At 37.5% G+C, this 8,095-nt stretch overlaps 1 pseudogene; it reads right to left on the bottom strand.

Moving 5' to 3' along the window:
* Positions 1 to 920: 920 nt before the first annotated feature.
* Positions 921 to 2,260, bottom strand: LOC138834295 (vacuolar protein sorting-associated protein 37A pseudogene; annotated as a pseudogene).
* Positions 2,261 to 8,095: the final 5,835 nt, after the last annotated feature.

The following is an 8,095-nucleotide window of genomic DNA, read 5'->3' as shown; positions in this document are numbered from 1 at the left end:
TATGTTGATGCTTGGTTTTGTTATCAATGCCATGAGAATGTATCAAAGAGTTTGATCTAGAATAAATGAGTATATTGAATGAACTCTTTTATTCCTGACAACTGAGATGACAGTTTGAATATCTGGTGAATGCAATCATGTATTGATTCTTATCTAAATGACAGGTGTTCACTTTTCAAAAAGGGAGATGAAGATGCGAATTTTTTAGTTGGATATGAGAGCAGAACATATTTTGGGAAGTTGACATACAAAATATCAATCAATAGACTATCTTTTAAAGAGTTTCCTTAGGACAATAAAATATATGTAAGGGTATCAGAGTAACATGTAAAATACATCATTCAGCTTAGAGGACTTGTGGAAGGATTAAAAAGATGGTTAGGTTTCCATAGAGATATTTTTTTAACTTTTTAAAAATTATTTTTTAAGTTTTATTAATGTGAAAATACCATACAGAAGGATTACAATTACATGAACAAGGTAATGAGGAAATTTTTTGAATTATTTATTTATTATAGGTATATTAAAAGTTACTTTGAGATGGCACATTGGCAGGTTGGATATTTTCTGATATTATGAATATTGAAAAACAAATTGCCTTTGAAAGTTTTATCCAAAAAGAAGGAAAAAGGGAGGGTGTGGGTATCTTTCCATAGCTGAAAGTAGTTAAAAAAAACTGAGAGGAAAAAATTCGAAATAAGATATCAATCTTGGTAAAGAAATGAGGCAGTTTCAAATTAAAAGTACAAGTTTAAGTAGTTTTCATAAAATATTAAAACTAAAATTACATGCATAAGTTATTTAATTATTAGAATAGCAGTGAAATTTAAACAGGACAGGATTTATCAATGATAAATAGGCATTTTTAGTGCAAATACTGCAGAAAATTTTTCAAAGCAAAGATCATAATCATTCTAATCTATATAAAATCAATCTCAGTTCTTTAAACAATGTAGAGTACATCTGAATTCAGCCATTGCAATGAAATGCCAACTTACAAATCTTAAATCTAAAATAATGTATTTAGTTTTATGTCCCATTTCTCTCTTGGCAGTCCATGTTTTCAGGAAAATCTGTAATGGAGCATGAAGTTGGCTGTGCATTGCTATCACTTGTTGAAGTTTCTCTTCCTTGGCTCTTCTACAGTGGCAAATTGTTCTTTTTTCCATGAAGCTACTGAGAAAATCATCTATTTCAGGTTTTCCCTACAAGAAATCTTCACTAATGTTATCAGATTCTTCCTCAGCTTCATGTGCAGCGACTTTCAATCTTGCCTGTAGGGCACTTGCACTACAACTCTCAGGTCATGTTGTCTCTGCATCTTCTTTTCAAATGTAGATTTCATTTGTGTAAGTAACTCATACTTATCTAAAACAGTTTGCCTTTTGGCTTCCAAACTGGGCTCCAACAGGAGATTTTTCTTGCTAATCCCTCAATACTTTTTACTAAATCATTCTTGCCATTAATAATTTGTTTTAATTGAAGTAAACTCAGAAACGATTCTAGTAATACTTCCTCTTGTTCATTCATATCTGTGAGTTGTGACACACTTAATTCTGAGAGTTCTGGAAATGCATCAGGGACATATGGAATCTTGTACCCAAAACCATTTTGGCTTATCGGTGTTGAAGTTTCCATTGTTGGAACAGGCAATGGCAGAAGTGAAAGGACACCAAATGTAGGAGCAGCAGGCTTGGCTGTTGTATAACTTGTTGAAGAAGAAACAATGTCAATAAGAGACAAAGAAGTGATGTTCTGTTAGCTTCTTGAGGAGGATATGCAGGAAGACACAGAAAAATCTGAGAAGCATAAGGAAGCAGCCCACCTGGGTTACTATACAGGTATAGAAATGCTGTTGAAGTCGGAGTTAAAACAAGAGAACTCTTCCAAAACTTATCCAACAGACTCTGGATAATCTTTCCAAGATCTGAGTGCATTGTAAAATTTCTTATTAATGGAGAGATAACATATATTCCTTGTTTATCCATTAAAAGATGTCGGATTGGTGGATAAACACTGATCACTGGTTTTTCCCGAGGAAACTGTGGAGGAAGTAGTATATTAATGTTAATTGTCAAGTTGTTTACAGTGAAGGGCAATCTGTATTCCACATCTTTCTGTATTTCAGCAATAGTGTAGTGGGAGTTCCGGAGGGACTCGATCAAGCGCTGCTTCTGCTATTGGAGGCTGGTGAGGCCACCACCAGGGACCCTGCTGCAGAGAAGGAGGCACTCTTGGTCAGGGGAAAGAGCCAGCTCATCCTCCTTGGGTCCTCTGGTCCGAGGCCCTACAAGGTTTGGGCCTGCTTCTCCCAGCGGCTGCTGGGCAGGTCTCCAGGGACAGAGAAGCAGCCTGAAATACCCTAGGTCTGATCCCGGTGTGGAAATGGGGGGCCGAGGGGGGGGGCAGAGGGGTGGGCAGTGGGGCAAGCCAGTGGTGTCTTTTACCAAGCAAGCCATGTTCCCGGTCCCCGGGTTTGGGAGGCCATGATATAACTGGAGAGACCTGGAGAGGGACAACTTGTCGGGCAGGACACAAGCAACCTGGATCCTACACTTCCAGGCCCAGGCGCCCAGCCTGGCTAGCCAGTCAGACTGTAACCCAGCTGCGCTCTGCATGCCTGGCCTTGTCCTACCATGAGGACATTTCTTATCAAGCATTGTTGCCTCCTCCTGTGTTTCCCTTTACCATCCCTGCTGTGACACCCCCTCTCCCCCATCTAGTCCCCCGACTTCCCCCCAAAGTTGTAAAGTTCATTTTTCAACTTAATGCCTTGTACATTTCATTGTTGCAATGGGTCCACCTGCATCCCTATTTAAACAATTTGTTTTTCCCTTCCCCTCCACAAATTATACCAACATCAACTATAGTAAACACATGGGTTATACCATGGGGGAGGAACACACAAAGCAACAACAACAACAACAACTAGAAATCACCCTGGGCTGGGTAGTTGGCTCAGTGGTAGAGTTCTTGCCTTGCATGCAGGAGGCCCTGGGTTCAATTCCTCAGTACCATAAACAGAAAAAGCCAGAAGTGGCACTGTGGCTCAATGAGTAGAGCACTAGCATTGAGCTGAAGAGCCAGAGGCAATGCCCAGGCCCAGAGTTCATGCCCCACGACCAAAAAAAAAAAATCACTTTATAAAACTTTAGAAACATAGCAAGAAAGTAAAAACACTTTAGTCCTTATCTTGAGGTCCATTTTGCCTAACTTCAACTTATCTGACTTTTTCTGCTTGACTCAAGACATACACTGGTTATTGCAAATAAGGGAAACCATGGGACCTATGTTTCTTTGAGCCTGCCTTACTTCACTTAATATAATTTTTTCCAAGTCTTTCCATTTCCTAACAAATTGGGCAATGTCATTCTTTCTGATGGAAACATAGAATTCCATTGTGTATATATACCACATTTTCTTGATCCATTCATCCACTGAGGGGCATCTGGGTTGGTTCCATATCTTAGCTATGGTAAATCATGCTGCAATAAACATAGTTGTGTTGGTATCTTTAGTATGGTCTTGTTTGTGATCATTCGGGTAAATGTCCCTAATTGGGATTGCTGAGTCATAGGGGAGCTCTAGGTAGAGTCTTTTGAGGAACCTCCATACTACTTTCCAAAGTGCCTGAACAAGTTTACACACCCACAAACAATACAGTAAGCTTGGACAGTTTTAAAATAACTACCAAGATATTGTTTTTATATGTTTTTATTGAAAAATACTGAACTGAGGGGTTACAGTTACATGAATAAGGTAGTGAGTACATTTGCTATCCAGCATTGTTACCCCCTCCTTTGTTTTTTCCCCTACCATCCCTTCCCTCCATAATTCCACAACTCCTCCCTCCCCCTTCCAAAGTTCATTTTTAACATAGTGTCTTGTACATCTCGTTGTTACAATGGGTCAAGCTCTTTCCTTACTTCAGCATTTTGTTATTTCCCTTACCATTCCCAAATTAGAAAAAATGTATATACAAGATGCAGGGCACTGGAATCAAGTACAGATATTTTTTCTGCATAAAAAACTATAGGATGGGGGCTGGGAAGGTGGCTCAGTGGTAGAGCACTTGCCTTGCATGCCTGAGGCCCTGGGTTCGATTCCCCAGCACCACATAAGAAAAAGAAAAAAGCCGGAAGTGGTGCTATGGCTCAAGGCGCAGAGCACTAGCGTTGAGCTGAAGAGCTGAGGGACAGCGCCCAGGCCCAGAGTTCAGGCCCCACGACCGGACCCAAAAAACAAAAAAAAAAAAACACAAAAAATTGATAGGATGATAGCAAAAATATACCTTGAACAAAGGTTCCATTGGCTTTCTCTGCAGAATATGTGTAAAGCCTGCAAATAAATACAAGATAACTTCAACCCACAGACTCACAAATCATGTAAAATTTGACTCATATTCTATATTACATTGTTTAGAGGTGTGTGTGTGTGTGTGTGTGTGTGTGTGTGTGTGTGTGTGTGTGTGTGTGTGTGTGTGTGTGTGTGTGTTTGTGTTTGCAGGTACTGGGGATTGAATTAGAACCTAGGCACTGTACTTTTGCTTCTTTAGTCAAGAGTGATACTCTTTCACTTGAGACACCAGTCCACTCTGGCTTTTTTTTTAATAAGTTTTTTTTTTTAATTGTGAGAATACTATACAGAGGAGGGGTTACAATTACATGAGCAAGATAATGAGTATATTTCTTATCAAGCATTCTTGTCTCCTCCTTTGTTTTTCCCCTATCATCCCTTCCCTCCCACTTCCACAACTACACTCTCCCATTCCCCCCACCTAAATTGTAAAGTTTGTTTTACCACATAGCGTCTTGTACATCTCATTGTTGCAATGGGTCAACCTATATCCCTATTTAAACAATTTGCTTTTTCCCTTCCCCTTTACAAATTATACCAACACCAAATACAGTGAAAACAGGGGTTATACCGTGCAAGAGGACATACAAAGCAACAAAAAAATCGCATGGTACCTTATAAATACATTAGAAGCAATAGCAAGCAAGAAAAAAAAAATTGTGTCCTTATCTTGGGGTTAATTTCACTTAACATCACCTTATCTGACTTTTTCTGCTTGTCTCAGACATATACTAGTTGTTGCAAATAAGGGAAACCACCTGTGGCTTTTTGTGGGTTCATTGGAATTGAGTCTCATAGACATTTCTGTACAGGTTGGCTTTGATCTGAGATCCTCACATCTCCACCTCCTGACAGATATCATAGACATGTGTACTTTACTCTTGCTCATATTTGCTACTGATAAATTTAATCCCAAGCACTGTATTTTAGCTATGAACTTCAGAAACAAAATGTTCTGGCTTTATTAAAATTTAAAATGAAATGTGCCTTCTTTTTACTTTCTAAATAAATGTGTCTGCTTTTTTTTTCTTTTAAGAAATCCTTTATATGCTTTACTTCTTATTTAGAAAGAACTTGGCTTCAGAAAGATTAATGAGAATTTTAAAATTTACCACCCAGCTTAAGAAATGAAGCTTGCATAAACACAGTATTAGACTTCTTAAATCTAAAAGTATTCTCCAACTTGAAATTTTTCCGTCAGCTTTTACAACAATGAAAAGAAATTGTTCCAAAGAATTATGACACTTGATACTTATTTGGCAAAAGTAGAGTATGGCAATAGTAAAATACGGTTATTTTAAGGGGTTTGAAGCAAAGGAATATTTGGAACCTCCATAGTCTATTCAGATAGAATTTTAGAGACTTGGCATGGTCTTGGAGACACAGCGTTTGCAGACATCCTTGAGGGACATATGTTCATGTCTGAAGTGTTGGATTCTTAAGGATGTCCAAGAAAAATTTAGTATCAAAAATCTGTTCACACAGACAAAATAAGGAAATAACAAGGAGCACAAATCTGGAAATGAAATTTCTTACAGGGCTTTGAATATATTAGAGAAAGTACAGATAGGGGCTGGGAAGGGGGCTCAGTGGTAGAGTGCTTGCATTGCATGCATGAGGCCCTGGGTTCGAATCCTCAGCACCACATGAGCAGAAAAAACCTGCAAGTGTTGCTGTGGCTCAAGTGGTAGAGCGCTAGCCTTGAGCTGAAGAGCTGAGGGACAGCGCCCAGGCCCAGAGTTCAGGCACCATGACGGCCCTCCCGCCCCAAAAAAAAGTACAGAGAAAGACCAAGGTAGGCTGGCCAGCTTCGTATTTCCCAGATTTCCCTCTGTGTTTGATAAGAATGATTTTGTCTTAATATCACCTTCTTCAAGAGGTATTTATTACTGCTGTTATTTTAATTGTGGTTATTATTATTTGTGACATGGCTAAACTGCATATATTGCATGTATTTAGATGTTAATCTCACAGAAATTTCTTTGCTAGCGGAATCTTCATAGTTAATTGGCTCAGTTATATCATTAAAAAGGAGTCTAGTTATAGGAAATGAACTCATTACCTTATTCATGTAACTGTAAACCCTCTGTACAGTATCTTTACAATAAAAATATATAATAAATAAAAATAAGGAGCCTAATATAATATGACTAATTTCCTTAAAAATAAGAAAGTTTGGACAAGGAGATAATCATTGAAATTAATTCAGAACAGGAAGATGATAGTCATCTAGAATTCAAGGAAAAGGAAGTTCACAACAGACCCTTTTAATACAGCCCAGAGCAAGAAGTAATAATTTAAAAATCTTTACTTTTGTAGCCCCCAAAATTGTGAAAAAAATCTATCATCCATCTATCTGACTGTCTGTCCTTCTCTACATGCTTTTCTATCTAACATCTATGAGATTTGGTTTAGGAAGTAGAATCATTAGTTTTATGCATGTTAAGTACACTGAGCTACATTCCCAGCACAATTTCTGTAAACAGAGTTTCTGTTTTACTTCCTTACTGCATCTTTGGGGAACAGATACATGTGTGGGTCTTTCCCTTAGTACTAACTGGCAATAAGCAATAATAAGTCATAAGCAATATAACACTATGTATTACTAGAAATAATAGAGCTCTCTTAGAATGCATATATTTTATGCTCATATAGGTATAATATGTTATAAAATAACTGTCTACGCATAATAAGCAGATACTTTATGTATCCTTTTTTAGCACATGTTTCCGGAAGGAATATTTCCAGAAACCAGGCTGCATTGCCAGCTACACCTGACAAAATTTAGCTGGAGCTCACAACAGATTATCTTCTTATCCCTCTACTTGTGTATCAATATATATTGCTGAATGCAGTTGGTAAATTTTCCTCTGATATACTGTAAACATTCAGTATGTATTTCTATATCTTTTATAAATTCAGGGGATTTTTTGTTCTATTGTTTTCATTTTCTTCATGCCTTCTAAAACCAAGGTGAAACTTTGTCTTTCATTACTTTACCATTATCCTTTGTGTGTTAGATTGTTATCTTTCTCTTTCCTGGTTTGGGGTTTATTTCTGAATTTTTTCATTAATATCTGTCATTTTCTAAGTTATATAACTATGCTTTCTGTTTGCCCATTCCTTTTCTTTCGTGTGCCTTTCTCAGTAGGCTTGCATTTTGCCCAGAGTGGCAAAATATTCCAATGCTTGTTTCATGTATGCTTTAAGATCTTCTCAGTTTTCATCCCATTATCATCTGTTATTTGTTTTGTGCGAATGTCTAGCACTTTAAAATATTATCTCTGTATGAATCCTATAATTTTTGTTTGTTTTAAAAATATCCGAGGAGAAAGTGCTTTACTCAGATTTTGTAATTATAGTCTAGTTGACTAAGGACAAGGGAAAGAATTTTCAACAGGTTGTTTATATTTCTCTTTTGGTCGGTATTTTCACTTCCGAATATTTATTTTTTATTTTTCCCGAACAACTGGGATACTTAAAAACGGAGATAAAAGCTGAGAATTTTAACAAGTGGAAAATCCTTCTCTTCCATCTCTCTGTGCTGCTCTCTCTGTTCACGTTTCTCTCTCTTTTCCTCTCTCTCTTTCTCTCACTCTCTCACTCATTCTTTACTCTTATTCTTTGTTCTCCCTTGTCTCCTTCCTGAAAACATGTGCTGTCTCCAAATATTCACTTTTTTCTCATTTCTTAAATGCTCTTGATGCAGTGTGGCTACTTATTCAGTACATATGGCTCA

This window comes from Dipodomys merriami, unplaced genomic scaffold (genome assembly GCF_024711535.1).
Source record: "Dipodomys merriami isolate MVZ:Mamm:240054 unplaced genomic scaffold, mDipMer1.0.p SCAF_2108, whole genome shotgun sequence".
NCBI lineage: Eukaryota > Metazoa > Chordata > Mammalia > Rodentia > Heteromyidae > Dipodomys > Dipodomys merriami.
The sequence above is the reverse complement of the archived record's forward strand: the minus strand, read 5'-3'. Positions and strand labels throughout refer to the sequence as shown.